General features: G+C 44.3%; 1 long non-coding RNA gene across 3 annotated transcripts; it reads right to left on the reverse strand.

The window, feature by feature from the left end:
* LOC104691843 lies at positions 1-22,917 on the reverse strand. 3 transcript variants are annotated; one of them, XR_002046451.2, is made up of 5 exons: positions 22,843-22,917; positions 13,946-14,175; positions 6,369-6,668; positions 5,711-5,837; positions 1-1,065 (listed from the first exon to the last, which is right to left on the reverse strand). It is a non-coding gene; the product is annotated as an uncharacterized LOC104691843 (long non-coding RNA). The 3 variants fall into 3 exon arrangements; XR_752275.3 differs by lacking the exon at positions 6,369-6,668; XR_002046450.3 differs by having other exon boundaries at positions 5,711-6,668.
* Positions 22,918-23,380: the final 463 nt, after the last annotated feature.

The raw sequence follows: 23,380 nt of genomic DNA on the forward strand, positions 1-23,380 counted from the left end.
CCTCCCTGGCCTTGGACACTGCCAGGGATCCAGGGGCAGCCACAGCTGCTCTGGGCAACCTGTGCCAGGGCATCACCATCTCACAGGTCAGAATTCCTTTTTCTTGAATTTTATATGTCATAATGTAACTGCCTAATAAAGTTTAGCACAAACAGAGTCTTCCAGATTTTGGTTGTGTTATCCACATAAAAATTCATCTCAACCAGATGTAATTTAGAAAGTGGAGGAGGGATTCATGATTATTGGTTACATCATCCAAACCTACTTGAGGAACTGTTCATGAACGTCAGAGTTTGGCACAGATTTGGAAAATTTCATTTTCCTTTGGCAGAGGAAGCTGACTCAAAATATTCAGTGAATATTCAGATTTTCAAAGATGTTGAAACTCTGCAGCTCTTCCCATTTCCTTAGCAGCATCGCAGGGTTTGACACAGCTGAGCCTCTGTTCGTTATCATTTATAGGTTTCTTTTATGACTCTCTTATTAAAAATGAATCTCTGTAAATGCATCTTCCAGAGAAGAAAATACAGCTTTACCTGTGCTCTTTTGGGGTACACACAAATCACTGCTCGTGTCAGTTTACATGTCCTGTAACCCCAAACCACTGCCTGACTTCACAGCCTGGGCCAGCCTGAATATTGCAGGTCTTGCAGTCCCTTTATTATACAGCATGTTTGAAACCTGTAGTTTTATGAGAAAAATTAAGGATTTGTGCTGTGAGCCTCGTTTGATGCCCTGTGGATTTGTGTATGATTTTTACAGCATGGACAGGCAATCCAGCTTTCCCTTTAAGGAGGACATTAAGCCAAATTTCTGCCTCTGACTATTTTATGAAACATGTAGGGAGTTAATATTTAGGGAGACTTTGGCTCATTAATCCCATTTGACAGATGGATACACAGATACAACCCAGACCCAGGGACTGCATAAGCCCAAAATCCCTAAGGAGAGCAGCTAAAATACATTTTGTGAGGAGCAGACTCACTTCTTCACAGGCAGTTGCAGACTTGCAGGTGGGATTTCACGTGGACCATGGAGCTTTGGCTTCAGCCAGGAGTGGGTTGTCTGTACAAATGGGAAACAAAATAGATATTAAAAACGAGTGAAATGGGAAAATCAAAGCTTTCAGTAATTTCTAATTAGGCCAGAAGAGATGATTGCGCATATCTAATAATCCTGCTCAGTGTGCCACAGGCTCCTCTTTGTCTGGGATGTATGTTTGGAAAAAAAACCCACCCAAACATTTTTACAAATGTCCACTGATAACTTTGCCTTTTTAGATTTCCATTTTTTCCCCTTTTCATCATAATCAATTCTTTCTTTTCTATGATGACTTGATTATAAATATGGCATTTTGGCCATAGGTGACAGAAGCACTCTGGGCCAGATGTGCTGGCTGCCTGTGAAGGGCTTGGCCATAGGATGTTGGTGGTTTAAAGTAACAGGAAACCTGAGGAATATCATAAATCAGCCTTTTCTGACTGGGTTTCTTGTACAGAGTAAAACAAAATGAATTGAATAACTTAAGTATGTGTGAGCCTCCTGCCTACCAAATTACTGGGGGCTGCCGGTGGAAAACACACTAATTCGATGTTGGCCTCCAACAGAAAATTGTTAAATGAAAATTAGGTTTCAGCATTTTAACACAAAAATCAACTTGGAGTTCAGTGTTAACAGGAGCCTAAGGATTTAACTAACTGCAAGGAAAACAAGGAGAGACAAAATTCCTGCCTTACTAAGCCCCAGTCCTGAGAAAAAGCCTTTTACTTCTGGATCCCAACAGGAGGGACAAAGCGAGTACCAAAGGGTGGTTTTCTTTCTTTGCTCTCTCCTGCCATGGATTTCATAAGGTCATAGGTTGACATTTTGTACTTTTCCACACTTCTGTTGACTTTCATTAACAATAAACAGAAGGTGCTGGGCCAAAGTCATCGAATCCGTGACAGAACGTTTGAAAATATGAAGCTTCCCACATTCAAGGGCATCTGAAGGGGCTGAGCTCAGAGATCCTCTCCCCTGGTGTCCTGGCAGGGCACTTCAGGAGAGATATGAGAACTTCATCTGAGCTGTTCCCCTTCAAGGAGCTGTTTCCAACCCTAACTGGGGTTGAAGCAATCACATTCCAGGGATATTCCCGTGGATTAACCTGCCTATGGCAGTGCAGCTCCTGCTCTAACCAGCTAAAATAAGTTATTATGAATTGACTCATCCCAAGCCTTAATTAAAAGATGCTCTATTCTTATCATCCCCTTAAAGAACATTTTAAAACCATTAATTAAGACCAAAAATGTGGCCTGTTCCTCTCTCAGCTCTTCTCTGCTCTACTTAAATAAAATAACACTGAGAAACCAAACTTTTTTTTTCATCTAATAGCCATTTGGGTTTATTTTGAAGCAATAATTCTAAAAGTCTTTCAATCTCCTTTTTCTGACCATTTTGTGGAGACAGGCATGGCCTTGCATTCTTGTTCCCTGAAGAATGGCTCCCACATCAAGGCTTTAGCATCCACACCTTCTCAGATGCCCGTGCTTTCCCTTTCACAAACCACTCTGAAACAACTTTTAAATTTATAAATTAATGGGCTTACAGTGGATTGGCCCAAGTTTTACCATTTCCTCCACACTGGAGATGTTTTTTTGCTCAACCTGGGACATTTTTTTCCCTGCAGCTTTTCTCCCTTTCTCCGTGGTGTTGCTACGTGATCTACTCAAACGTGGACCTCCTCTTCTACTGAATTCTTATGGCTGAGAGGGCAGTTAATACATTAAATATTAGAGAGAGCTCCTGCTTGAAATGCATCCTCAAACCAGAGTCCCGAGCCACATTTCTTATTCTTTTTTGAGTCTATATTTTGGGTTCTGGCAGAGGGACAGGGAGCGAGCGTGGCGTGCAGCATTTCCCAGACTGTGTAGCTTGGCACCAGAAAATCATTTCTTCAGAGTTCCAAACCTGTCAGGATGCTCTCTCGAAACCGCTCCACATTTCAGACGTGTAACACTAAAATGTCACTTTTGGAGCCCAAACCGGAGTGCCTTCAGCTCTCTGACTGGCAGAAAACTGAAGGATAAACTCCAGGGAATTTCTCCTACAGCTGTAAACTTTCAAAAATACTTTACTGCTGCAAAAACCATGGAGTGTGGTTTAAATGAACAATATGCCCTCTTCATACCCCAGCAGCACCAAGAACACGCTTTCCACTTTAGTGTGAACAACCCAGCAGTTGATTTCTGAATTGTTTTCACCCACACAGAACAGGTTAAGCAGATTTTAGCTCATCACACAAAACAGACGAGATTCCAGACATCTCCAAGAGGAGGAAGAGATGATACAGATGGTTGTGCAGATGTTTGGATCCTGTTCCCTTAATGCTCTAGGCAGGACGAGTTTAACCTCCTCATATGCCTCACAGAAGACCAGATCACGGCCCTATTCCATCCCTGGGATCTCGGAGAAAGCCAAGTCTCCAGTTAATATGTTTATGTGACATTCTGAGCTTGGCTCTGCTCCGCCCTTGTGGGCCAAATCCTAATATGACCCAGTGCTCTCTCACATCAGCTGGAGGTTTGCCTGAATAAAGTAAAAGTAAGTGATGCCTCCAGGTTTCAGGCCAGGAATTTCATTTCACAAAAGCTCCATGTATTAGAAAAAGATACATCAGCTTCAGCCCGCTGCAGGGTCCTTGTTTTCTGGAACTTTTCATGTTTTGATTTTTAAAAATCTGAAATATGAGCAGGCAGGTCTTCTCCCACCCCTGGGGCTACACCCTTCCCTGAACAAACCTGTGCTCAGCAGGACCTGAATCCTCCCTGAAGCATTTACACCTCCAGGGGCCAGAGCTCTTGGCACTCTGCCCTAATGTCATCAATGGAAAGTTTTCTCCTGAGATCACCAGGGGCTGGGTCACATCCTATTTTATTATGCAGAGAAGTTTTGGATGCCTCAGCCCTGGAAGTGTCCAAGGCCGGGTTGGATGGGGCTTAGAGCAACCTGGGATCGTGGAAGATGTCCCTGCCCATGGCAGGGGGTTGGGATTGGATGAGCTTTAAGGTGCCTTCCAACTCAAACCACTCTATGATCCTATAATTTTATGATTCTATTTGCTTATGAACAACTCCCAGCTTTTATTCTGGTCTTATTTTAACTTTTACTCCTATATTCTCTCTCTGCCCTTCATTCAAACCAAAAAAATGACTGATGATTTTATAGGAACAATCCTGACAAGAAACCAGAAGGGCTAAACAGTCTTGGGAAAGGACATGACAGCTCTCCAGCTGAAAAAAGACTGCTGGAAAACACCCAGGCTTGAGGAAAAGGCTTGAGCACCAATTCCTGGTGAGGGTTGAGTGCCTTGGGTTTACCTGTTGCTTCCATGATATTCACACTTTCCCAGCTAATTCTGGGCATATATCCCATGTTTCCTAATGTCAGTGGACAGCTGGGGCTGCTGTGGGACATCTGGGCTGTCCTTTGCAGGGAACAGCGAGGAAAGTTGCTGGAGGACTCCCTGCCCCTTGCACGATACATCCATCCCAGTCCAAATCAGCAGAGAGGCCGAGCTTGACCCCACTGCCTGGCTGAGCTGCTTTTCGTTGTAAGGGGTAAAAACTTGAGGAGGTATCATAGAATCACAGGCTAATCAAGGTTGGAAAAGACCTCCCAGACCACCAGTCCAACCTTTGGCCTGTTACCACCATGCCACTACACCATATCCCGACGTGCCACGTGCTCTTTGTGTGTTCTTTGAATACTCCCAGGGATGGTGACTCCACCGCTTCCCTGGGGAGGATCACCCCTTTGGGGGGACCATGGGTGCGCAGGCCAGGGATGATTGTGTGCATGGAGATGTCCCTGAGGGGCTGGGTGCAGCCTGGCTCTGTGGCCTCTTGTGGGAAGATGTGTCCCCTTCCGTGGGGGTTGATTTCTGATCTCCCTGTCACCAGCACTACTTGACATAACTACGAGCCCAATGAAGACCAAAAATCAGCCAAATTCATCTGTGCTGTCAATCTTCTCTACAGATGTTCTCTACAGATGTTGAGTCTCTGATCACAGTGTTTCAGTGCTCTAATTGTGCCTTCTGCTTTGGAAACACAGGCAAAGGAGTGAGTAATTACCAAAATCCCATGAATGAGCAGCGAGATTGCACATGGAGAAACTGAGAGAGAGACCACACAGCGAGGAATGGGAGCCGTGGGATTAGGAGCTGGGATTTCTTTTTCTCTGTGCACAGTCCACGAGGCTGTGCTGCCCTGTATGATCTCATGGAAGAAGTATATTTTCCATCTGTGAGGAACTCCTCGCAGTATCAGCTAAGTGCAAATTAGTAGGATCATTAGCCACTCTTTGAGGGAGACGGCTGCCAGGAAGCCTGAGTGTATGTTTGAGGAAGAATTCCTAATGTCTGTGTGTCTGGAGGAGTATAAATTCTTCTATTCCCCTCCAGTAGCCTAATTAGATTTTACTCTGTTTATTAGAAGAGTTCAGTTGCTAGCTTAAGATGAAATAAAATCTGCATGATTAAGAAGTCACGAGCAGTAAAGCTTAGAGTGTGCTGTTAGAAACTTTCCTTTTGGATCAACAGCGATGAAATCCTCCAGTGTTAAATGAAGTGAAAGCAGGAGTGTGTTTAGATCCAGCACCCAGGATCAAAACAGGGTGTCAGGGATGGAGGGAGGGTCAGGAAGGGGGTATCATGCCACTCAAATGGTACCTGAAATGGGAGGATTACTGAGGAAATTGCACTTTTAACCACAAAGCAGACTGGATCTTCACTGGAAAAGGATAGGAAAGATGCTCTTCCATCTGAAAATATGTTCTTCAGCTCTCCTCTCTTCCTTCTGCAGACACAACGATACATCAAGAGTCAAGAGCTCTAAAAAGATGGAGTAATATCTAGATCTAATTCTATTCAAACATCTCAAGCCTTTCAGGGGCTGATGGCCTTAGTGATGTCAAATAGCCTCCAGCAGTAGCTGTATCCATTATTTTTTTTTAAGTGATGCTTGGCTTTGGAATAAAAATCCATTGAAGACAACGAGATGCTCGGGGCTAGGATTAGATCCTTGCATGGAAAATGGTGAGCAGCCAAAAACCCCTGAGATTTTTGAAGCTCAGGATCTGCCCGTTTCCAAGATCTCTGTTGGCACTGAATTCCAGGCATGCATTCCTCAAAATTTCCTTGTATCGTTTTAGGAACTGAAGGCTGGGGAACCAGAGAAGAAAACCGATATTCTGTTTCCACTGACTTTGTTGGGAGCTACTCTGTCACACACAAAGCCACCAGCAGCCTGCAACAGGGAGTTTTCCAAATGGTCTTTGAGTTGATGACCCCAAAATCCTACTGAAAAAATGCCACTGTATTCACTTACCCATAGGAAGACAAATGCAGAGGGTTTTTTCTTTCTCCCAGTTATCTGAGAAACTAAACTCTAATGGCAAACGAGGTTATTCTTTTGGAGGACCTCCAAGAGCTGTGTCTAGTGTAGGTTTTTGGTGCTGTGTGTACCTAAAACCTCTGAGTCCAGCCCACCCTGCTGGTAGGGGCAACCTGATCACAGAGATGAAATCCCATTCCTCATGGATAATTTAAAAATCCATCAGGGGTAGAGTCAGGGTGCAAATCTGAGGACGAAAGTTGGAAGCCTGGTGTAGAAAGTAAGTTTTGGAGCCTAAAAAAAAGAAAGGAGCAAGCTCAGAGGAGGTGAAGAGTCAAGGGAAGGAGACTTGAAACCTAAAACCTTCCCAAAAAAGCAAAGGGATTTGTGTAACCCAAGGGACTAAAAGTACATTTTGGCCCATGCTCTGGTTTTCCTCAGCACGTGCCCAGCCACAAGAGCCCATGTGGTTCTTCTGTTTTCCCAAGTCTTTTGAAATATAGATGCAAGAGTCTCGAATCCCTGCACTTCCCTGCATTCCTGAAGAAATTGGCCCACCATGTAGTTGTAATTCAGGATACCACCATACACCCACGTGTAAGATTCCTTAACAACTATGCACATTTTTAGGCTCAAATATTTTAGAATTGTTTTCACTGTGCCTGAGCTGTAATTGGCTCAGCTTCCCAAGTGTTGGATCATCTAACTGGAGTGATTTTTGACTCCGAGCCCAGGCACCATATCAAAACATTTATCAATTAATCATAAAAAGTAACTAACATTGTTGTCCACCCAAGAAAAACTGTCACTTACAGACTCATGTATGTTATTCCTTATGAAAGAGCTGCTATATAGAAGTTGATTTCCTGCACAGACCAGGTGGAAAATCTGCTAAAGGCAGAGGTCAAATTTAGTTTAATTTTATACCCTTTGTTAAGAATGTTCTCCCTCTCTCTCTCTCTCTCACTCAAAAAAAAAAAAAAAAAAAAGGAAAAAATCCACCCTTGTGTTCCTTTCCAAGTTTTCTAAAGTTAATTCATGTGGAAGAAAAAAAAGATTAGGATAAAATTTCAAATATTAAATTCAAATGCAGGATTAATGAGTTTTATTTCAAAGCCCCAGAGGTTGTCTGGAATTTAGGACATTTTTTTAGTAGCAGACACGAGACACAGCCAGATGCAGTCGTGTTTTGGACCAGCTCAGCACAAATTTAGCACCTTGAAGGAGAAATTTTATGTCTGTTTTGTAAAGCAAACATTTCAACTTTTCCAAAATCCCTTGTCCAAAAGATATTATTGTTGCACTGGATGAAGAAAGGGATTTAAACTAAGGCTGACTGGTTGCTCCAGCACAGAGAAATTGCCACCCCATCACCATCCCTGTAGGTGATGTAGGTCTCCTGCCCCATGCAACAGATCCATGTAAATCATATCTTTAGTTTTTAATAATGTGGTGCAAGCTAGATTAAAAAAAAAAAAAAAAAAAAAAATTGAATCATTTCCTGAAACCAAATTCAAGACAGTCCTTGTGACACTCTGCAGGAAAGAGATTTTTGCAACTTGGTTTCTCAAAGAGCAGCAGGGAAGGGCTTGGCAGAGGCACAAACACCATTCTTCTCACGCCCTTCCAGCCAGCATGGCAAACCCAGGGCTGAGGGGCTGCTCCACTTCACACCCTCTCCCTGAGGCAAAACCCTTGGAGGCCAAACCCGTCCCTTTCATTAAAAGATTTTGTTATCATCCCAAAAATTAACAGCCTACAACTTCCTCCCTGACAGGGCTGCTCCCAAGGAGCACCAAATATCAGTTCTGTTTCAGGTCACCAGAACTTGTTCAACCCGGAGAGAAATTCCTGTTTCCAGTCAAGTGATGGCTCAGGGAGGGCTGGTAACACCTGTGAAGCTCAGCCTGCAGATCCAGAGCAGGTGATTGGACCATGGTGTCTTTTGGGCAGCCAAAAGTGCTAAACATTGTCCTGATTGAAATCAAATTATGAAATTCCCTTTGAGTTCAATGAAAGAAGAAAGTGGCCAACATTTAGTTTAATATTTTATATATTAGCATTGAAATCTTGATGGGAAAGAACCAAAACCTTGCAATGAACACCTTCAAACATTGGAATCTTGTCTTAGAAGATTCCAATTATAGCAAGAAGAAAATACTGGAGTTTCAGTCTCACATTCTGGCTTTTGCTCAAATGGACATACCACAGTCTGTAAATAGACCCAAAAACTGAAAAATCATTCCAATTAAATTCCTTCCTTGCCTTAGAACTCTGACTCACCTATGGACAATCAATGGAATTAACATCAGCAGGTAATTAGGACCTGATGATAGGCAAGCTTCAGATGAATTATTCCATTTAGGAAAACACTCACAAATGATTTTTTTCTTATTTCTTTCTGGGATGAAATTCCTACAAGAACAGGTTTTCCCCCCTCCAGTACAGAACAAAAATAGTCCATGGAAATAGCCTCATCTCACAGTATTTGTGGTTTTGGGCCCCATCAAAATCAGTAAATGTGAAAACATAACAAAATATTATGCAAAGTAGCAAATATACTTTGAAACTCCTGAAAGTTTTGTCTTAGCTACAACTTAATTTTCTGGTCAACCCCAATTTTATCCCATGCAATCACGCATAATCTCATCCCATCTTGAACCCTTTCCAACACCAATGGAAATTTGGATTTGAAGCTTCATTTCCAAACGGATTTCTTGGACAGGATGGGACAAGGTGGATGTAATTGTCAGGAATTTCAGGTTGTAACTGCCTGGAGCTGTTCTGATTGCAACACTGAGCAAAAAGGAAGGGAAAAGCTGTGCGAGGCAGTGGCAGCTGCTCTAACTGCAACCACATTTCACTCACGTGAGGCCAATGCCTCTTCAGGTCTTTCGCATCTCTGATCTCAACCCCTGACATTTTCTTGGTGCTTTAAATTGAAAAAGTATCTTACAAATGAAAAATTGCACCAAAATTTGCTGAAGACTTGGTGTTTAACGGACAAAGCCTTGCTACATATTATCAGTGGCACAAGTCTATGCTTCATTTTTGGGTATGATAAGAAATGTTTTATTCCTGGATGCTGCTTTGCACGTATTCAATCCTTATCAAAACTGCGCAGTTTGACACTTGTGTCCAAAAGTTGCCCCCAAATCTGTTGCATCACTCTGACCTATTGTCCAAGGCCGGCTAAACTGGAGACTGAGCCAAGGGACACGTTATCCAAAGGAAAACAGCAATAGCTGAAACGTATCTGAGGCACCAACAGGATGTGAACCCTTCACAACACCTTCCTTTGCTGAAAACGGATCATCCCAGCACAATGAAAATGTTGAGCTGTGATCCCACCCGCACCATGTGATCCCACCTGCACCTCCCAAGGCTGCTTAGCTGAAGAGATTGGATGGTTTTCCATTCTTGGCCTGGACTCTGGTGTGAAATATTCCCACAGCTGGATGTGAACAAAGAGCGACGCATCCCAGTGACTGGACAAGAGACTTGAGCCAAGCCCAGGCCTGGGTGGAAGCCTGTTCCATGACCAGCTGCTCCACACCTGGCTCGGTGCTTGGGGATGTCCTACATGGAGCCGGGAGGTTTTATGGGCACTCCATCTATCATTGCAGCCAGGGAAAAAAAAATTTAAAAGAACAACAAAAATAATAAAAAGAAGATTTTTATGGGCCTAGGAGGAGCTAACCTGGAAATACCACTGGCACAAATAGAGCTGTTGAGCAGACAATAGCACTGGGGTATTGCCATGGCTTTGTTTACCCAAACGTGGCCATCCTTGTTGTGAGGTCCCCACCCTCCTGGTCCCCAGCCTGGGGAGCCTGTGGAACACAAGCGGTGATTGCCATGCTGACAGCTTTATTGCCTCCCTGACCTTGCTATTTTTAAGGGAACAGGTTATCTCTGTGATGTAATCAGGTCTTCCTCGTGCTGTTAGGTCATTCCCACTGCAGGGAGCTGGAGCCTTTGGTCCTCACTCACTTGGAATGCCAAGTCAGCTGTTCCAGGTGTCCAGGAGCTTATGGCACTGGTTTGACTGAAGGCTACTGAGACTGATGAAGTCTTCCATTTTCCCAAATCACTCAGAAAATACGGCTTTAGCTCCCTTCTTCAAACCTAGTTTACCCAAATTGATAGAGTTTAACCATCCAAATTTTGAGACTTGAAGCTTTAAAGAACATCAGTGGGATCAGTTAAATGTGTGCTTGTGTTAGGAGGGGGAAAGTGCAACAACAAATTATAGTTCATGAGTGATTCTCTGGAATAAGTGCAATAAGTAAGTTAATGATAAAAAATGCTGTTGCATTTCCATTTTGAAGGTTCTCATTGCAAAAAAAGCGAACTTTACTTTGGGAAAACAAAATATCTCAGTGGTCTGAGTTCTACAAAGTTATTAAAGCCTTAATGTCAAGATGATCTTTCTGGAGAAGACACAGCCATGGTTTCAGAAAATGCTAAAAATTCGGGTCAAATTAAAAAAGCATTTACTGATTTAGTAACTACTTATCCAATATTCTCTGTATGTAAACTATTTACTGAGAATGATATGACTAAAATCTCTCTCCCATTCTAAAACTCCCGTCTCCTGTCCTAATTCCATGAGAAAAGGGACACTCACAGCAAAGGTTAGACCAGCTCTGTTAGGAAGCCTTTTTCCAGCTCCCATGGGAATAGAACACCTTTTCCAGTCTCAGCTGGAATGAGGAAATGAAAAAAAGATTAAAAATCAAGCCCTGTTTGATCTAATGCAATCCAAACACAGCCAAAGGTATCCAAGTTGCTCCAAATCATTTCCCCAGTCCCTATTCTTGTTGATCCCAGTGTCAAGCTGGTTGTGAAACCCAACCACAAAACTGCCTGGAAGGTTTCCTTGGCTTCTCTCAGCCTGCAGGCAAACCTTGAGGGATGTGCATTAAAGGAAGGGGTGTCCCTCTCCTCCACAGTTCCTAGGGAATTGGAAAAATGGGCTTATGGGTCACTATATCCCTCCTTTCCTTCAGAGGTGGTGGAATGGGGACATCTGAGACCTCCAGGGAGAAGCCAGTGGGTGTAACCTGCACAGGGACACAGTTCCCATAACGTCACAGCAAGAAGAGGTGAGTTAGTGGTAAAAATAAATTCACTTTCTCACCAAACACCCTCCTATTTTTCCGAGTCCAGATAAGCAAATTAAAAATGATGTCATGGCTCCCCCAGGACACTGCAACACGCTGCCATTTGTCCAGCCAGAGTACAACTCCTATTAATGTGATATAACCCAGTAGTTGGGAACTCAATAGGAAAAACAGAGCTGGAATTTAATAAAAAAACCCCCACAGCTTTTAACTCATTGCCCTTAACATGCAGAGCTACTGTAAGTGAGTGCCTCAACATGAACACTCTGAAGACCAAAGAATTAAAGTAAATGCAATCAGCAGATTACTAAATACCAGTGGGAAATTTAGAGCTATAGAGAAAAATCCCAGAGCATTAAAGGATTTACTGCTTGGCATTGATGAGAAGCAAATCTTTGGATTTCCATTTCTATCCTTAATTAGCAACTGAGGTTTATTTTAGTCTAAACTAAGTCACAAAAGATAACACACCCTAAAAGAAAATAGATAGCAATGCAATAAACTTCATAAAAAGTCTTATTAAAAATTAGAAGCAAAAATAATAGATTTGAATGGAAAATCAATTTCCAGGACTTCCATTTCCTTTTGTTTTCTTGTCTTCCCACCCATGCTCAGCTCAGCTCTTTTCTAATAACATTCAGCTCTTTGCTACCGAGGTTACCAAGGGTGGTAACAAAGATAGCATTTGAAACCCAAAAGGGAGGCTCCCTTTTAGAAGGGACATTTTAGGAGTGTTCTTGCTCCTTCACAGCTTGGGGTTTGAAAGTTTGCTGTCTCCCTGCCCAGTTCCCAGGGCCTCTCACTGCAAATAGGATCTAAAATGGATGAGCCATGTTCTGTGTGGCCTCAGCTCTGAACAAAGCAGCTGTGTGAAATGGAGCGGTTTTTTATGGATTCTCTGGGACAGGGGAAAGATAAGGCTCTTCTGGTCAATGAAGAGATCCCTGGTTGGTTATCCTCTGATCCCATCCACCATTTACACCACTGGTGATGTGCTGCTTTGGCAGGGCCGTCCTGGTTTGCTGGAGCATTCCCAGCTGCCAAGATGCACCAGGGATTTGGTGTCTGGTCTCCTGACCTGGGATACAGACTCCCACGGCACCATTCCGAGCACAGCTCCTGCCATGGCTTCAAGTAAAGCTGTAAAATGTAAGCAGCTGCTTCAGAACAGGAAAAGAGTGAAAGTCTGGGAGCTAAATATGAAGAAATTCATAATAACAAGGCCAGTCCCAAACAAACCTCGTGCTTCAGTGGGAAAGAAGCTGTGGTATCATCTCCTGCTGTTAATCCCTCCCTACTTTTCTCACTTCCCCAGAGAGTCCAAGAATTCATTTGGTCCGCATAAAAATTGACTGTGGAGTGATCCAGAGTGTGATCCAGATCCACAGATCCATCCCTTCATGGCTTCATAGTCCAGGATTCAAATCAAATCCAGCTCCAGCATCAAACAGGTCATTTAGGCCTGTGAATCACCTAAGGAGCAAAACTCATTCAATCCCAGAAGTTGCCAAGTTGGTATCTAGCAGCCAAAAATTATTGGATGGCTTAAAAATGATTAATTTTTTAAAATGCAACTTTGAATTATTTTTATTTATCTTGTAGTTTGCAGTCCCTTGGGTTGAAAACTGGACACTTTTCGGACATTAACAAAGTTTTCATTGTGTGCTAAAATAATTAGTTGTGCATCTGAAAAGGCACTGATTACAGTCATAGGATTGCAGGAGCTGAGCCCTTCAAATAAATTATCAAATACCGTGCAAAGTAAAGTTTTCATTCATAACAAAAAAGAAAAGAAAAAATCCCAAAACACAGCCACAACCAAACAAAATAAAACCCCACAACCCTTTTAATGAATTACTTAACAAGTGGTGCTACTTCAATTTATGGTCATTCATTACATCCTTGTTCTCAAGGCAAATCCTGAATGAATACAACTCGGAGGCACTGATGGATATCTGCCCAGCCCGGGGAGCAGCTCACTTTATCTCAGAGCCTGAGCAAAGGCTTGAATGTATTTTGGGTTTGTGACACCTCTGCTATCGCCAGGAGGGACAGTGCCAGCGGGAATGTGATGGATGAGCACGGCAGAGCCAGGAACTGGGACTTAGAGGGTGCCCTGCACTAGCTCAGGGACAAGAGACAAAGCAACTCCCTCCCTTGTTTTTTTAATTTGTTAAAATAACAGCTCCATATTCCCAGGGGCAAATGTCAGGAATAATTGCATGCAAATTGCACTGGAGCCATGCTGAGGCACCCAGTGCCACCCAAGGGCTCCTGAAGGGTTAATATCGAGGAGTTCAGTTAATTTACAACTGGAGACCTTTATCGTCTCCCCGTGACATCGAGGGCTCACATTTCCCACTTAATTACTTGTTCGGCAATCAGGCCCGCGAGAGATAGATGTGTTCTGTGTTTAGCCCTCGCAGCTGTGAATTGTTTATTTACTTATCGTCAGGCCGGGAATGGCTGCAATTTAAAGGTTCAGATCTCTGCTACCCTGAGCGGGACAGGTCTTCCTTTAAACACTTCCATATTGCCGCGGTGGAATTCCGCTGGAGATGCCCATCTTCTCCTCCCGTTCCGGGTAACGGGGCCGGCAGGTGTTCCTGGTTAGCGGCCGCTGGGGTTATTTACGCCAAACAGCCGCTGCCAAGTTCACAATCGGGACCAGGGATCTGCGGAGATAAATTTGGGAAGGTTAAAAAGCGGGCCAAGGAGATGAGGCGAGATGAATTCCAGTAACCCGGCTTCCGTGGAATGGCTCGATGCCTATCTCGGAGCTGGGATAGCTGAATCACGGCAGCTTCAAACAGTGGCTGCCAGCAATTCCTAGGCCAAATGGTGTAATTACAGTTTAAGCTGTCAAATGGTGACCAGATGGCTTTATCTTTCACACCAGAGGCCTAAGAAGTTGGTAGGTGTGACCTTTCCACATACCAATCCACCTGCAGAGCACACGAGGCTGGCGAGTGCCGGAATTCCCTGCGTTCCCAACGCGTCCAGCCCTGGGCGCTGACACCCATCCTTGGCTTTGATAACTTTGGAGCCCAGCCGTGTAAAACCAGCAGCATCAGTTTTCACAGGGCTGCATCACCTCAAATGCAGCACCACCAGCAATGCTGTGGGACCACTTGAGGCGTTGGACTTGTTGGGGGCTGGGACTGAATGAGCTTTGAGGTCGCTGCCAACCCAAATTCTGTATTTCAGCACACGAGGGTTACTGGGTTGCAAAGAAGGGGGGATGATCCCTGTTATTGCCTTGGGGCACACACAGACTTCCCATCTACCCAGGAAAGAAAGAGTTGCGCAGGGCAAGAGAATCTCAGTTCCGTAGCGGGCCAAAAAAGGACGTTTCAGAAGGAAAATTGGTGACGTTCCCTGTCAAGAGGGCAAAGTCAGAACTGTCTGATCATCCAGGAATTGCTGCTGACGTTGTGATGTGCCTGATGAAGGAGAGGATGGTGGCAGAACCAGGCTGGACACGTCCCCTAAAAAATCCCAGGGTAGTTGCAGGAGAGTCTCCCTGGGCAAAGCCCAGCCCAGTTTCCCAGCAGAACCAGCTCAGGAGGTCGGGGGTTTGCTGGGGAATATCCCATGACCTGTTCCACCGCCACAGGCCGCTCTCTCCTGCCTCCAGGAAAGCGCAGGCTGTTCCCACACGGAAAGCACAGAGCTTTGCAGCAGGCCTCAGATTAGAGCAGTATTAAAGGTAAGGACTTTGGGGTGGATATTAACCCCAGAGAATTCCGCCTGTGGGCAGGTGGAGGGGCTGACAGACATCAACAGCAGCAGCAGAGTTTCTGCCTCCGGGCTCTTGCAGCAGCCAACTGCTTTTGATTTAAAGAAAAGGCTTTCCTGTCCTGTGCTCTTATGAGAAACACACTTTTCTCCCAGTCCCAAGGTTATTTCTATCCCACAGATGAGGAGAAGGGGATGCAAGCTGACAGGGAACATGGTAAGGAAGGCTAAAGCACAGAGGTGCTGCTTCCTAACATTTTTTTGTATTATCATCACCAGTGCTGCAGGAACAAATTACCAATCTCTGACGATGGGACATCATTATGTAGTTTAATAATAATACGTAAAAAAAAAATAGATCAGGGCTTTCTAATCTTGAAAAATTATAAGAGATTTTATCGGACATACACAAAGAAACAAAAATGCAGATAATTCCAGAGCAATTTGGATTTTCTCAGAAACAGATCTACAATCATCTGTGTCACTTCGGTAAAGCCAAAGAAGGAAGAAAAGAGCCTCCATAGGTATAATTGAATTAGACAAAATCCTGGAATTTGATGAGAGATAAAGTTACCACTAATTCTCTTAAGAAAAAAAAAAAAGAAAAAAAGGAGATGAAATTAAAATGTCAAAAGAGCAGTGAGCTGCTAAATTGAGCCTTCAGTTTTGGGTGCGTTCACAGTTGTGTTGGCAGCGCGCATCCGTGGACGTGCTGAAGTAAAAACACTGCAAAGGAAAAAGAAAACAACCAAAATGCAGCTTTTAAAAGGGCTGAAATGAACAGCACAGAAATGCTTCAGGATTTACAAAGGACCATTGCAAGGCAGAAACAAATACAAGCAAAACCTGGGCCAGTGACAGCCCAGTATGTATAAATGTGCTGGGGTTGGGATGAATCCTGCAGGCTGGATTGATGAGAGGGATAGCAAAGTCTTGGACCCAGCCAGATCAAACTGGCCCTCACCCACAACACAGAAAATGAAGTGAAATATTTGTTTCTTCCAGTATTCTCCTATTTTTCTCCTTTGTTTTAGTTTTTGCTTCTGCTGACGCTGAGTTGACAGCAGCAGCGTGGGGGTTTGGGGCTGCGGCCGCAGCTCAGGGCAGTGGGGATTTTCAGAGAACTATAAAAATTTAACTCAGGTGAATCTTGCCCTGATTTAGCAGACATAAGGTGACAGAAAGCAACTTCTCAGCTTCTCAGGCCAGCAGAAGAATTATTGCAAAAACCTGTGGCAGAGAGATTGAAGGCAATGGGCACAAGGAGCTGTTTCGAAGGCGAGCGCAGAGGGGAAGGGGGAAGGATCCCTTGTGCTGGCTCCCCAGCCCTGCTACTTCACTCAGGCTTTTCCCACACTTAAAGGGAAGCAAAAAAATTCTCTGAGAGCCTGAGGGAATCCAAGGAACAAGGTGGGCTGGGGAGGATGTGCCAGGATCCTGCTTGGTACCAGAATGCTGCCCCAGATGGAGAATGCAGGGAGACAGGGATGGCCCCACAGTGATCTGACTCCCATACTATTTTTGTCCTAAGTACACAAAACTCTGGCTACTGAAATCAACTAGGAGTAGTATCATTCCCAAATGCCTTTTTTAACCCTGGAATTTGCAGCAGAGCACTGGGGAAGATGCTCTTCTGCCAGTGATGACGATGCTTTTGCAGTGCTGGGACGTGGGGCAGAGAAAATCCAATTTTCTGACAGTTGTTTATCACCCCCCCCCCGCATTGCAAAGAGGTTTTATCTGTCTGGCATGGAATATTTCCCAAACTGTTTTTATTAAGAGGAGTTTTGGATGCCAGCAATGAATATTACTCTATTACTGAAAGGAATCAAAAGCTAAAGTGCCTGCGTGTACAGTTAATCTATCCAAACAGAAAATGTTTCTTAAAAAATTACGGCACTATTTTTATAACAAACCTCAGCCAAACTCAAAACTGAATAAATAGAATGTGTTCTTTTTAAACCAATTATTTTTTTTTTAATCCTGGGCAAAAAATACTTTCCTTGCTTTCATTCATCAGGTAATGCTTCACCCCCCATATCTGAGCACAGAAATTTGCCTGTGACGGGATTTTGCCTTTCAGGGCACCGGATTGAAAGACTCCCAGGGCTGGAAGGTGGATGCAAGGTTAGGTTGGCATCACAGCCAGCCTGTGGTTTCTATCTCTTTTTAACAAGTCCATGAATAAGGCAAGAAAATGCTTCAAAGGGGCCAGGAATGATGGGCAAGAGCCTCCCTACAGCGCTGATGCACCTAAATAAAGCATCAGGTCAGAGCCATAGGAATTTCTGTAGGATTGTACAAGGGATCTATTCCCACTGACACGCTGTGAAGGCAGGAACGCAGAGCCACTGTCTTTATGTTATTTAAAACTGGCCTGCATACTCATTACCACAATGTAATTATCATTAGGGCAGCTTAAAGCAGAGTTTGGCCGTTCCTAGTTTTTACTCCCTTGTTATTATTACGGTATACTTTAACTAGAAGCCCGTGCAGAACTTTTCCTGCAGTTTTTCGGTATTTATTTAGACTTGCACCGCTGCCCAAGACCACAATTTGAGTGTCCCAAGCCTCATCCCACGATCTTTCACTCCCCGAAATGCTGCGCATTTTTGATGCCGTCACGAAGAGGAGTCGAACCCAACAATTCACAGCCTTCGAGGACCCTAAAATGTGGTTAAACATTCCTAGAGGAGACGGTGATGAATAGGCAAGCAGGGTAACCTGACCCCGGGGGCTTACACATCCCTTTTTTGTTTATTTGTTTGTTTTTTTCTCCTGAGCTTTCCAGGAGTTTCAGCCGCGAGCAAACTTTTTTTTAAAAAAAAGCCATGAAAACGCTTTAATCCCTACAACCACGTTGCTCATTTGTGTCTGTGGTTTTTAAGAGGGGGTGATTCCAGTTGCAAGCTAGAAAAAAAATTAATTTAAATTTCTCCCCTCTGGTTTTCGTGTGTGAAAGAGAAACTCTGGGTGGGTGCTGTGCCGTTCCCCAGTGTTTGAGCGCTGCTTTTTCTGCTGCCCTGCTAAAGGTCAAAAGCAGGTAATGGATGTCGAAATCTCCACAGACTGGGGTAAGCTCGGAGCTTGTTGACTTTGATATCAGTTTTCTTCCACCCGGGGGAGGAAGAAAAAAAAAATCATTCCAGCTCCTCATTGATTTTTCATGGAAATTCACCAATTTCTCCTAGTTTAAGATCTGGTCTCTGATTTCGCCCTGATTATCATATCCCTCTGCCCCCCCAGTGAAGCCCTGCTTTGTTGCAGCTCAGGATGGTGATATCATCATTACTGCACGGAGCACGGGGGGAAAACCGCGGTGTGCTGGAGATTGGTGCTGGATGACAGGGGCTACCTCAGGAAAAAAACCAAACAAAGCCCCAAGTAAACACACCTCGAGAAAAAGGAAAAAGAGCGGAAAAAAAGCTGGAGAAAGCTGGGAATGGGAATGTAACGTGGCCGTGCCTTTGTGCAGGAGAGAACAACGGGCTCAGCGTGGCAGAATGAAGAAGGGTCAGATTTGAAATGCTCTTTTTTGGGAATCCCACCTCGCCCTGGCGGGCTTGGGTTGGGTTTAGCTCAGGGTCGCTCTCCCCCGTGGCCTCAGCCCTTCTGCTCTCAGCTGCAAAAGGAGACAGGGGTGGCAAAATGGTTTGGATTTCTCCAACTTTCCATCAAAAATGGATGGAATGAGCCATGAAAATTTATGGTTGTGTGTGTCCCAACTCTGCAAGGGGCAAAAATGACCTTTAAACAACCAAAATTTTAGTCTCGATGTTCTTAATTGCTGCAGAACTGGACTGGGATGTTCCCAATGGGCTCCCAAGAGTTAAACCCACTTTTTTTTTCAGATATATCAACATAAATGTTGGTATTAATTCACCCTCTTGAACTCCTGTGGATGTTAAAGGGACAGCATTTAAAACCTACATTTTAAAATAAATCTGGGTCATAAACACTCATTTTGTTATTGCTGGAGTCTAGAAAATTCATCTACTACAAAGAAAAATTTTTATTAATTGTCATTGAGTCACACACTGAAATAAAATTGTTATGTGCCCACTACATTAAAAAAAATTGAAAAAAGATTTGAAAACATCAGTTGTCAAAACAAGCAGAATATTCCCTCCCATGGGAGAGGAGAGAGGGTCATTAAAAGAAGTTCAACACATCAGGCTTTGAACATTTGCTCTGAAAATTAATGCAGGGAAAGAAAGACACAGTAAAGAAGGCAAAAATTGGGAAAAAATTGTACTTTGAGAAATTTTTGTAGCCTAAAATAACTTATTTTTACTAGAGAAAACAAAAGAAATGTTTTAACATATATTTTGTCATTAATATGTGTATATATTTAATTATGAATATATCTTCACGTAACATTTCTGATACAGCTTATCAGTCATAATTCTGACAAATAATACAGTTATTATTATTAAACCTTTGTGAATCAGGAGGTTTTAAAGCCATTCAAACACAGTGCCTTGAAATTAAAATCCAGATTTAATTCTTTAGAACGTTTTCCCCAAATGAGGATAAATGTGGAGTCTGCCCTTTAAATTAAATGACAGCAACAAGTCGGGGGAAAAAAAAAACCCAAAACAAACAATAGTAAACAGTTTGAGATTGATTCTGCTCATTGCAAATAAGGGGCTGGCTCTAATTTAGTTAATGAGATTTCACCAGTGTAAATTGAGTTAGGTTCATTATCCTATGATTAAAACGATCTCTATCTTTGCAAAAAAAAAAAAAAAAAATTAACAGTTGAGGGACTTTTTTTCTAATGTAACAAAAACTGCTGGAAGGAGATGTGAAAGCAGAACTCCCACAAAGATATTGTGAGCAGAAAAAATATTTTTCTTAAGTGATTAATATCGAGTTTTATTTTTTTACAATTTTTAATGATTTTTACTATTTAAAACTGCATCCATAATCAGTCAGGAAAAAAAAAACCCAAACCTACTTCGTGCTATACACATTACAAATTTTTTTTTTCTTATTTTCGCGTTTTCTTTGCTCAGCAGACAACACCCCCACAAGCTGTGTGTAAAATCCCTTTGCCAATGAGTGCAGCAAGACACGGCTGAGTTCTCAGGTGTTTGAACCTCTAGAAAACAGGAAAGGGCTGTGTATAATCTGCTCTACATTGTACGGTGGATTGTTATGGTTTTTTAGTGTTGTACAGCACCCAATTATTTTGATAACGCCTTTAATTGGTTAAAAAGTGACAACACTCTGCGGGGGGGACAGGTGATGCCTTTTCCTGGTCTTAAAATCAAGAGTCAAACACGGTTAGAAGGGAAAAAGGGATTTTACCTTGGGATTTATTTTAAGGATCCTTAGGTGCACACGTCCAGGTCATATGCATCGAAATGCACCCCGCAATGCCCACCCCCAAAAGATCGGGTATATCATTAGAGGTGTTACTAATTAGCAGATCTATCAAAGATTCCCCAAGGAGAGGCTCGAGTGAGCCCCCCTCCCCAAGGAGCCTTCCCCTGGATGGTTCTATCTTGGTTTACAGAATGTGTTCTGGAGAGGACCTTGGGGTCTGGGACACACTGATCCCTAACTAGGAAGCTTCTAAAATGTTTCGTCTCCTGGCTGAACAAACAAGTCCAAGAATGCAGGCAAAGAGCACTGAGAATACAGAAGTCGTAAAAAGGTGTAACAGGGGTATAAAAAAAAGGTAAAAAGTCATCATGGCATCACAGGGGAGGGTCGCTTTTCCTCCCTGATACAGACACCGAGCCGATAAAATGATTAAACCGCCTGTTGATAAAGCAAATTGTGCTGTGAGTATCTAACAAGTGCTGAAAAGATAAATACGCTCCCAATGGCGAGGCAGAGCCGCGCTCTCCCTGTCCCACCTCCAAACTTCCAATGCCACCTAATGGAGAGCCCGCACCTCGCAGCAGCCCGGCTCTGCCCCGACAGCGATCCCGGCCGGGCGCTCCCAGCTTCCCAAAAGCTCCACAGAGCGATGCTTGCGATGGCGGAGTAACAAAACCCCGCAGCAAAGGCTGCACAAATATCTGGGTTGCCTCGCTGGATGTCAGAGCTCCGAAGGAGAGGCGTGGTCCCCACCCATCCCTGTCTCACGGGCGCGTGGTCCCTAAAGTGGGAATTTGGGGTTCCTGTGGGGTGCACGGCTCGGCTTTGTGATCTCCATGGAAATGCCGCGTTCCTGTGAGGCGGAAAACGCGGAGACGTGGCCAGGGTGCAGAGGGATGTGAAAATACCCCGGGATGCACAAATCCCTCTCCCTGAGGTGTGGTCGGGGCAGGTTTGCATCTCCCCCAGGGCGCGGCTCACACGTGGGGATACCGAGACCGGGGGCAGAGACTGAATAAATTTGTCCTTGTCTTAAACTGCTCTTGCCGTGTTCTATCCGATTTCTGCGGCGCTGCAAACACCTCTCCGTGCGTGCACCTTCCCGGAAATGCTTCCACACCCACTGGGCAGCACTGCAGACGTGCACGGTTACCTATGCACGCACATGAATATAGGGCTGAACCACTTTTAAGACCAACTTTTAGGACTGACTCCCAAACCAGGCCCTAATCCGAAGATGGTTTGAGGTTTCCCATTGAAGACGGTTGGAGATTCCCCGGTTAAAACCCCCTGGACTATCAGCAAACAGTTGGGATTTTGCTCTCCCCTGTCCCCCTTGCAGCTGAACAAAGCCCCATTCTCTCCGACCCGAATATATTTTCCTTTACCCCGTTCCTAGGATTTCCCTCAAATTTATTTCTGTAGGGCTGGATCCAAAGCTCCCGCTGATTTCGGGAGGTTTGGGGTAGGGCCATGCGCTTCTGCAGCTCCAGACCTGCTGCAGCCAGGGCTGAATCTGTGCTGATTTGAATGATAAATATCTGCCCCCACAAAAATAGTTCAGAATAGGGGCTTGGAGGAGGTTGAAAGACAATAATTTTCCATGAACTCTGCTCTGCCTATGCCAAGCTTTGCACCCCATCACCACCAATTTGAAGCATATTCTGGTATGGCAAGATTAGGGACAAAAAATAACTGTTAGAAAGATACAGATTTAGGATTGACAAGATTTTAACTGCACAGTTCTTGTGCAGTTTTTATGCTTTAAGCAGCAGGATTAAAGACAGTAGAGTTGGGAAGAAAATGCAAAGGGAGCTTTGCTGCTCTCAAAAAAAAAAAAAAATCGAAATAACAGAAAACCAAACTCAGACAAACCCCACAACAGAAAACCGAAGCAAATAAAGGCGAGTGGAACAGATTTCCGTGTTTACTTTTCTTTCTGCTGTTGGATCCCTTGTCGTAGCCACAAGAACTGCAAGGGTAGGGTACGGAATGGGAAATAAAAGACAGGAAAAAGAAACAAAGAAAAAAAAATGAAACAATTTAAGGCGAAGGAAGCAAACCCAAGAGCTGCAGCCCGAGGCAGCCGAGCAGCAGCTCTGCAGAGCCGCTTCCCATACCCAGGCTGCGTCCCTGGAGCCGGGGGAGCTCTGCGAGGCGGCAGCTGGGAGCGGGGAAGGGGATGGTGCAAACCCCGGGCTAGCAGGGGAGGAAGAGGAAGAGGAGGGGGGTTTCGGGACGGGGAGAGGGAAGAGAAAAAGTCCAGTACATACAGCTCGATGCGTCCACCAGCCCCCAGCCTCCGCTTCTCCTCTCTCTCTCCCTCTTAAGTCAAAAAGGAAATGCGGTTCTTTTTTTTTCCTTTTTTTTTTTTTTTTTTCAGAATCAGAAAATGAACCATCAGGAAGTTGGCAAAAACTCTGACTAAACAATCAATTGAGGAAATGCAACAAATTCGCTTTGGCGGGGGGTTGGGGGGGTAACGAGGCAGGCAGGGCAGAGCCGCGCAGGCAGCGCAGGGCTCAGGGCGCCGCGCCCAGGGCTCCGACCCGCAATTCCCTCACATTCCTGTATTTTTTTCCCCCACGGACACCCATCCTCTGCGGCCGGGTACGCGGCCGCGCACCCCCAGCCTCTCCCGGGCAGGAACGGGGGGAGCGGGCCGGGCTCCTGGGTCCCCCCAGCCCCGGCAGAAGTACCGGCATCTGTCCGCAAAAGGAGCTCCCTGTGCGTCCGGGCGGGATGCACACCTATTTCCCAGGAATTATCTTCCCTTCCCACGGGCAGGGATGAGTAGGATGGAGAAAGGAG

This window comes from Corvus cornix, chromosome 11, assembly GCF_000738735.6.
Source record: "Corvus cornix cornix isolate S_Up_H32 chromosome 11, ASM73873v5, whole genome shotgun sequence".
Taxonomy (NCBI): domain Eukaryota; kingdom Metazoa; phylum Chordata; class Aves; order Passeriformes; family Corvidae; genus Corvus; species Corvus cornix.